The 9,528-nt window shown below is 41.8% G+C and overlaps 1 protein-coding gene across 1 annotated transcript in view; it reads right to left on the bottom strand.

Moving 5' to 3' along the window:
• The window catches only part of KREMEN1 (kringle containing transmembrane protein 1), a 155,705-nt gene that overhangs the window by 52,160 nt on the left and 94,017 nt on the right, over window positions 1-9,528 (bottom strand). The window lies entirely within an intron of this gene.

Genomic DNA, 9,528 nt, shown 5'->3' with positions numbered 1-9,528 from the left:
GAATGCCGCTCAGCGGCATTCGGCTATTCACTCACTGCTGTTCGGCATCTTTAAGAATAGCCCGAACAGCAGTGAGAATCAGCTGATCGGCTGAGTCGAACTCCTTCTGCACTTCGGGTCAGCTGAACATGCCGAGCATGTTCGGCCGACCCGAAGCAATGCGAAGCAATGTGAAATCAGCCATACCAGCCTGAAGTGAATAGCCGAACAATGAAGCAATGAAGTAATAAAACTAGGATCACACTAATCCAGCACGTTATTAGTCTCACGTGCCCCACTCAATATGGCCGCCGCTTCGTGCCGAACAGCCGGCTCCATGCTGATTGGCTGGGTAGCCAGCTTGCCAGCCAATCAGCATGGAGCCACCTTCCCGGCCAAGCACAATCAGAAGCTGACCAGACATCATGGAGCTAGCTTTTTGGGCAATCAGATTGTCCGGAAAGCCAGCTCCATGGCCGCGGAAGCACCGGTATCGGTACTCAGTATCGACGAGTACTGAAAGCAAAGTATCCGAAAACCAGTATCGGTGCATCCCTAGTCCACATACATGAGAAAAACATGCAAGAGACATAAAACCTCTCAGCTTCTAATAACTTGAGTCCTGCAGATTAGCACATGCTCAGGCCAGTGCCCCGCCTCAGGAAATATACAATAAAACTCCAATAAACTAAGTATATGTCATTCTACTTAGCTGCATGTAATAAATATGTGGAGCTTACAAAAGGAGAATCTTGATAAATCCAATAAATGTAATTCATAGATCAGACATTCAACATTTTTGGCATACAGTAAGAACTCTATTTGTATGGACCCTTTTTTTTGCTTAGCCCTAAACATTAATTAAAGGTTTTAACTGCCTTTGCAAACTGCCTAATTCACGCATATTAGCAAATGTAGTTGTTTGATCAATTGACAATACATCAACTGAAGATTTCTCTCTTATGTCCAGTATACATTATAAATAGGACTTAAGAATATGCAAACCCAATAATTAAAATCTCATATAAGCTTTAGCATGCTAAGGTCACCTAAAAATATTTGGTCTTTTTAAGTTGCAGTCTATTTAAAATAATACCTGGTGATCCTGCAATGAAGGCCCTTGTTTAGCCACTTCCTGTTATAGGGTAACCTCTCCCTGTCTCCCAAATGTCCTCCTGCATTGTCACACACAGGCTTACGCAGGCAGGCCCGGATTTACTCTCTCTGCTGCCCCAATGCCAGGTTCCTCAATGCACCCCCCTGTATGCAGGTTGCATACAAGTGATCTCGGCGACGTTGCCGAGATCACTTGTACAAAACAAGCGGCAGCTTCCGCGATGTACATTTGGCCCTGCTTGCAGAAAACAAGTGCCCGCCTGGCACCTGGAACTGCATGTTCCGGACGTGGGGAGATAGGAATTTCACACCCCTGCTGCCCCTCTACTCCCTGCTGCCCCGAGGCCGGGCCTTGGTTGTATGTGGCACATGCAAAAGGCTGCTGGAGTTTAGCAGCGTTTAGCAGCTCAAAGATGCAACAAAAAGGTATTTAATTAAACGCTGTGATACACAGTGCTTTAATAAACACAATGTAATTTACTTTACAGCTACTTTAAAGATGATAAAACGAGCTGGAAAAGTCTTACGAACTTATTGTTTATTATAGAGCTCATCTGCAGAGATATTTGCTGGGATATATTCTATGTCAATATTACACAAGGATGTTGGATTCCCCATATCAGAATTAAACTATTGCTTGCATGAACAGATTCACCTGTTTCAAAAGAAAATTCCCGAACTGAAAATACACACGGGGCCTCATTCATCTAATGTTGCTTAAAGTGTATTTCCACTTTTCTTTTAGATGTGTCCGTGTAGCAGGCCTTTGCAAGCTTCCCTCTCAATTTTCAAGTGATAAAAAAAAACTATCTCTGTTCCCATAGAAAGACTAGGGACAGACTGAATTTCTTGTCATTAACATACAATGCTTCTAAAGGTTTAACCCTTTGCTAGGGCAGACAGTGTTCAAATCTAGTTTACAATTGATAATGAAATCTGCCAGCAGAGTATGGACAGGGTTAATTATGTTAACAGTATTCTCCCCTTTCCCTTGCATTTCAGTGGGAAATTCAGTAAAGAGAACAACCCATTGCAATGGTTACTTTTGTCTAGGTTACTTTTTTCTCTGGGAAACCAGCACCACAAGGTAAGAGTGCTAACCACTTACCTACTGTGCTACTGCCAGATATAGACAGGTTTTAGCCTTCAAAGAAAAGGTCTTTTAGCTTTCTTTAGATGTGAGCCTTATGCATATCTTGCTTTACGTTGTGTCGTAACAGGAAAATAAAGGTATTCTTAAACTGTCAATATGTATTTAGCAGCCTTTACACATAACCACATGGTCAAGTATTGCATCATTGAATAAGCAACAGAGGATCCATCATTCCCTCCTACCTGCTTTTAAAATGTCTGTAACATGACCTGATGCTCCTATGTAGTGTTCACAGTTTGTAATTAGGGAGAGCCAAGCTGTCTGGTTGCACATCATAATTCTGCAGTTATTACCTCTTCCCGTTTCATTTCTCACTTCCGTTCTCTACTAATGAGGGTTATTCTATTCTGAAGTAGAGACATGAAGAGAATGCTTTGTCTCTATTGACACTATTTATGTGTCTTACCTATGAAGAATAACTTAAGATCACTGCATGGAGCTGCCAGAGAGCTCTCCACTGTCTGCCAATGACAGAGGCTTTAAATAGGTGCATTTAAATAATTACTGCCCCAAGTACAGAAAACTAATTTGATAAGATATTAATAACATTTTTGGTTTGTATTTTAACTTTGTTGTAAAAACAAAAACAAAAAAAACTCCATGGAAATAAGCTTGTACATTTTAAGAAACAACATAGTGAATTTAGAAAATATTAGGATTTAATTTTAATCCTGACCAACCGAGAGGCTCAAGAAGCAGGAAGGGACAGGGCCAAAAGTCGAGAAAAGGGCACATAACTTCAGCATCCTACTGAATCTGTTAATTGGTTTGACATGCATCTTCCTTTACAGAAAATAGTCTCTCATACTTTTTCAGTACTATGCTATACTATGCTTAGATTAGATTTCCCAAGGTGTTAGATTTACATGCTAAGGTATCTAAAGCCAAAACATTTGTCTTTTGATTTGGATTGATTATACAGAGATTATACATACATATTGAGACGTGTATGGTGAGCTTAAGGTAGAATTTTTTTTCCAAATGAGGACACAGCTATAATACGTAACACATTCTCCTGTCCTTCCCTAGTTTATCCAAACAGACTTTAGGTATGAAGGTAAAAAATGCATCCATTTATCCATTAGAAGAGGATCATATTTTTTTTACTCTAACAGGGTCCAGAGATTTTAATAATGTAATTGAAAGACGAACAAAATATTAATAGTTTTACATTGATAGCATTAATTCCTGAACAATGTAACCCCTTAAATTACAGATCAGTATGTACCTTCAGTGAATGCTTTGTTATAGAGTTAAAAACACTCTGGACACCTGCTGGATGTTTGGTAACTGATCAGTCTCGTCTGGAATATAAAATCTGCACTGTAGCCTCATAATGAATACAAAGCAGGGGGAGTTGTTCAAACTGCTGCAGGCTACAATTTGGCAGATGTGTGCAATTTTAGATGAAGGGGGTATAATACCTAGCCAGCCATAAATATTACAACCTTCTGTGAAAAAAGAGCAGTAACCATTGTAAAACTATGAGCATAAACTCTTCAGTTTGTGTGCAAATTCATTCCAAATGACATATCTTGTTCATCTCTAAACGAGGGAGTGTTTCATTATTCCTCATCCCACCCTATCGCCATCACACAACAAATAAGGTTGAGAGAGGTCAGAGATTTGGCTCAGAGTACACTTACTGAACCCTCAATGACAAACTGGGAAGAAGATGGGATTTAAATCTACCTCACAAAAAAAGACAGCTTTAAATCACTATTGTCTGAGGGCTTAAATTGTGAAACACTGGGGTCTTGGAGTGGAGGATAGTTCAGTAATTGGGAGGGCCACTTAGAGATGGGGAACCAGGGGTCAGGGAGGAATGTCACTACACTTTGCTTATCACAAACTGGAAGAAGGACAGTGGACGCTGGCTGTTTAGTATTATAGCATGACATAGATGGTTAAATAACAGGGCAGTATTGAGTTGCTCTAACCGGGGACAGTGAGCACATATGAGCAGCAGAAGGATTTGTTATCACTTGCAAAGATGTTGAAGAACCTTTCCCAGTTTAGGGTGATTCCTTCTGCCCCTTAGAGAAGGGAATAATTATATTCTTGCTTTGTTGTCGCTGATACTGTATTTGTCAAAATGGCAAAAGGCTGATGTAATGTGTAATGTAATGTGATCTGATTTTTGTGAGGTTTGCTTGTCTGTGCACAGTTTACACAGTAGTTTACACAGTAGTAAACTCTTGCATAGCTAGACCATTTGTTTAAAATACTATTTGCATTAAAATATATCGGGGCAGGAGAGCAGAACTAAGGAGTGGACTTCCGGCACTGAGTGTCTCCTAAGCCATATTTGACAATGTTGCACACTTGCTTGCAGAACAATGTTGCACCCTTGCTTGAAAAACATGTCCATTTGATGCTAACATCGATACTAAATCTAAATAACTAAATGGACTATAATTTCACATTTAGTTTACTAATTTGTATTGAGATTGTAGCCTATCACGGGAGTAAGCTTGGAACGGTGGCTACTTTTACAACACACACAGGGACCACAGGGAACAAACCAAGCCACCCTCCAGAAGGAAGGACATTGTCCGCACCAATGCAGAGATGATTTGATGATCTACAGCCGAGTGATACACAAATAAGATACATTTTTGTTGATAGTTAAAGGAGAACTATGAGGTGAGTGCTTTTCACTCACCTCATAGTTCTAGCCGACCTGTGAAAATGAGACTGTCACAGGTCGGCTCAGTAGATCGGGAGGTGAGCGAACACATACCGGCGTTCGCTCACCTCTAGATCCTGTCACAGCTCTCTGCCATGACATACTATGGGGAAAAACACTGACCCCATAGTTCTCCTTTAAGAATTACAGTATTACCAATGCATAGAATGATAAGCAACCAACCTTATTTCGGCTGCCAATGAGACACATTTTAAAGCCCAATGGAACTTTTAGTTTAAATGCCAAAATACATTCTGGGTGAATCATAATAAAATATTCAAAGTCTCTATATATAGGGAAACACAAACCAAACCTGACAAATCTGCTATAATATATCAATGCAGGATATGTGGTTTTCACTTCTGTTCTTTCCTCCTACTAATGCCTGTATATAAAGCTTAATTAACATATATAGATCTATTGCTGAATTCCTTCTGCTTTTGCTTTCCTGCCCAGTCATTTATTTTTTCAGCACTCAATCAAACCAGCTAAAACTCAATGAACACACTGTCATATAGAAAAGACAGTGCTTTTAATGAAACCACAATGTCTTTGTTGGACAAATAGCAGTAATGGCTTTAGCCAGTAAAACTGCATGCAGCTATTTTGTGTGAAAATAAATATGCGTGGCTTACTATACACACATCAATACCTTTTCACTAATGAGACTGCAGATTCGTGCTACAGGCAGGTAGTAGTTAGCCAATGAATTTGCTCTGCCCAAAGACAACCACAATATAAAAAAGTAAAATTTACTTAAAAGCTACTTCCAAACTAAAATTCAGCTTTGTGTGAAGTCCTTTGTCATGAAGACCAAAAAAACACTTATAACAACAGCACTTGTGCTGAATATTTTGTACTGTCTTCCATGCTAACAGGAAGCACAATACATAATGAGCACATCCAAGGTATTCAACCCCCAGTGTCTGAGCTCAGATCAAGGGAGAGTTCAAGAGACAGAGCTGGTTATCACATTCAACTAAAAGCTAATATCCTAAAGGTGATGCAACTGCCTGCGAAGGACCAATCTACATGTTAGGGTTTGGATGTATATGCTATAAAAGCCAAGTGTAGGAATAAATAGTTTAATCTATTTGAACCTGCCCCCGGCCAGGGGTGAGCAACCTTAAACAATTAAATAGCCATTTGGACCCGTTTCCCACAGAAAAGAAAACATCGGGAGCCACAAAACCCCTTTGACATCTAAAATGAAGATAACACTGCATATATCGTTTTTTACCTTTATGCTATGCATAGCATGTATATAGGTATATGTGGACTTAGTAACGCACTGGACTCTGGGCTTAGTAACGCACTGGACTCTGGGCTTAGTAACGCACTGGACTCTAGGCTTAGTAACGCACTAGACTCTTGACTTACCTGAGATCCCGCAGAGCCCACCTGAGAGTGACCCTGCAGAGCACACCATAGGTCTTGCACAGCCCATCTGAGACTCTCTATGGTGGGCTCTGCAGGGCCTCAGGTGGGCTGGTCGCCGGGGTCCCTTCCCCTGTACCTCCTCCAAACTCCTCTTACCTGCTACTGCTGGGGCCTGGCCTCCTCCACCCCCTTCCCTGTCACCTCTGCAATGCCGCCCCTGGTACATGATACTCATGTAAGAGGCCCCCCAGGCTGCCCATACCGCTCACATGGATACCGGCGGTACCCCCTGATGGTGGTGTTCTATCAAGGTTTGTTACTACGTTACAATGTGTGACCGGTGACGTGGTCACACATTTCAATGTAATCTCGCCCAGGAACCGCTGTTCGGTCCTGAAATGTCACTTCTATCTGACTCTGTGAGTGTGATCTCACATTCCACCCCACTCACAGTGTCAAATAGAAGTGACATTTCAGGACCAAACAGCTGTTCCAGGGCAGATCAGTTCTCCTGCACATACGATTTGCGATGCCGATCTGCCCTGGAACAGCTGGAATGCTTGACCTATTGGTGGTCACACATTCCACCGCCAAAAAACTGGGCGGGATCACATTGAAATGTGTGACCACATCATCGGTCACATCTCTGCCCTGATGAAGGGACCCTGCGCGGTCCCGAAACATTGGATTATGCGATATGTGTGACGTTTAGTCCAAATAAATGGACTTTTTTTGCATTTCATTTATGGAGTGCTGGTGATTTCTATTGTTCACGTCACTGGTCACACATTTCAACCTAGTCACAAACTTTGATAGAACAGTTGCCCCGTCTAATCATTTAATCAGAGAAATAGATTATAATAGGCAACATGACAGTGTAATGTTCCCCATTATAATTCACTTTTCTAATTAAATGAAATAACAGCACACAGTGTGCAGCAACACCCGTATCACCCCCCTTCCCCCCCCCGCTCCTCATTTGGACTCACCTGCCAAGCCTCACAGCCAGCATCCCAGTCAGATGGTGTGCACTGCAGGGGGCTGGGCATGTGACACACACGTCTCCTCTCCCGCCGCCTGTGAGTCACAGGACCCACCCCTTGCTGAGAAGCCCGTTGGCAGTGCGGGGCCCCGGGACCCTGCACTGCCGCATATTCCACCAGGGGGGGTTCCCAGGGCCGGACCTCACTGGGCCCCCACAGTCTCAGGCCCTGGCGGTAGTTCCGCCCCTGGACAGGGAGTCACAGCAGAGGGATGAAAGGACCACATGCGGCTCCAGAGACGCGGGTTGCCAACCCCTGCCCAAGGCACTATGACAGAACATAATATAATAAGTAATATTTGGACAACAAGCTGGAACACATTCTAATTTAGGCTACTGTATTTTTTTTTCTGTTGGGTAAATCTATCAGTAGAGCATATAATCATCATAAAAAGAGCCCATTCACACAACGTCTGCTTGGCTCCATTAGCTTTACACAGGTCCAATGCAATGACAAGCTGAAATCCATTGTTTCCAATAGGCCCAGTTTACACCAACGTGATGTGTTGATGTGGCTGGGTGAAAATGGAACATGCAACATTAAAATGCAATGCGGTACATCCACATTAAGTAAAAGAAAATAAATTATTTTGGCTTCTTGAGTATCACACGCACGCAGTGTGAAACCAGCCTTACTCAGCAAATTGCTCATTACAAATGCTTGAAGGTGTAGCATTTGCAACTGCTAAAAAATAATTTCTAGACAATAATTACATCACTCTCATGAATCAAGGTCACAAAGTTCAAATAAGAGAGATTATTTAGCTGTTTGAAACAGTAGGATATATAGAAGAGATCAAAAACTTAAACCTGCCAAGCAGCAGAGACTACAGCCTTCTCTTATAGTACTGGATCACATCACACAGTTTAGATTTTAATTTTTAGAAGACAAAAGCAAAACACATGCCCCTCCAATACCCAGTAATGAGCCGTTCACTGGGAAAAAAAACTACTTCACCTACAACCGGTCCCCAACAGACAAAGATTCAGATAAGACTCAAAGACATCTCCTGTAGACCTTGAATGTTTGCTACTGTACACACCAGAACAGCTTTCAAATTCTCTTTCTGCTGACTAGTGCAATACTAAAACTTTATGTGAGGATCCCTACAGAACTGCAGTAGTCTAATCTAATTTCTGCTCTGCTATTCAGTAAAAACACTTTCCTCATTCTGGCCGAATCTCTTACACATATGATACCCACTTATCACTGCCAGTGCATGTGCCTGCTGCTGCATACGCCATTCACTGATTTCTCAAATATGGCCGCTTAGGCTCACAACTTGTAAACAACCTATGCAATGTCTCATCTAGCCTTACTCTATGTGCTCTAAAAGCAGCCTCACTAAAAATGCTACCCTAAATATTCCAGTACATATGCCATTATCACACTACTAACAAAATATGAATTAATTGAAAAAAATGGAGCATATATATGGTTAATTAAGTATATAACCTTATGGAACTGTCATGCTTCATAGCCTGATCTTCTCAATACAAATGGCTGCAGCACACTTGGCTGCCATAGTGGAGCTAGACTCCCAAGTAGGGTTGCCACCTTTTTTTTCATCGAAACCCGAACACTCTAGCGATGCATGGACATTTTTGGGGAGAATGAGTCGTGGCTTATTCATATGTAAATAGCGCCACCCATTCATATGTAAATATCACAGTCCAGACTATTTTCAGCGGGGGGCCAGTAGCTCCTCTCTTAATTTTGGTTACCCCTGTCTGCCTGACATCTTGTGTCCTGGTTTTAGCTGCCATGAAACAAAGCATTCAAATCACTGGCTGTCCGGGTGAATCTTGGACAGGTGGCAACCCTACTCCCAAGGACTAAAAATGTCACATGGCATCTCATTCATGTTTGGTTCCTTCAAAGCCCCGATCATAGCTGGTAAGTCCCATCTCCTTGCCAATGCTGTTGTGGCAGTCGCACAAAGCTGCACCACCACTTCAGACAATAAAGTAAAGGGCTCCATTCATAAAGCAGCAGTATGGCCTTACCACAGCCATAGCACTGCTTTAAAAAGAAATGTGCTTTAGAAATGTGCTTAGGACGTTGCTTGATTCATCTATGAATGAATGACAGGTTAAAAACAGGAGGAGAACCAAAGGTGCATGAGTTCTTAAAGATATTTCACACATTTCCTACAGATATATATATAT

This window comes from Nanorana parkeri, unplaced genomic scaffold (assembly GCF_000935625.1).
Source record: "Nanorana parkeri isolate BGI_ZX_2015 unplaced genomic scaffold, ASM93562v1 scaffold343, whole genome shotgun sequence".
Lineage (NCBI taxonomy): Eukaryota > Metazoa > Chordata > Amphibia > Anura > Dicroglossidae > Nanorana > Nanorana parkeri.
This window is presented reverse-complemented; position numbering and strand designations above follow the sequence as displayed.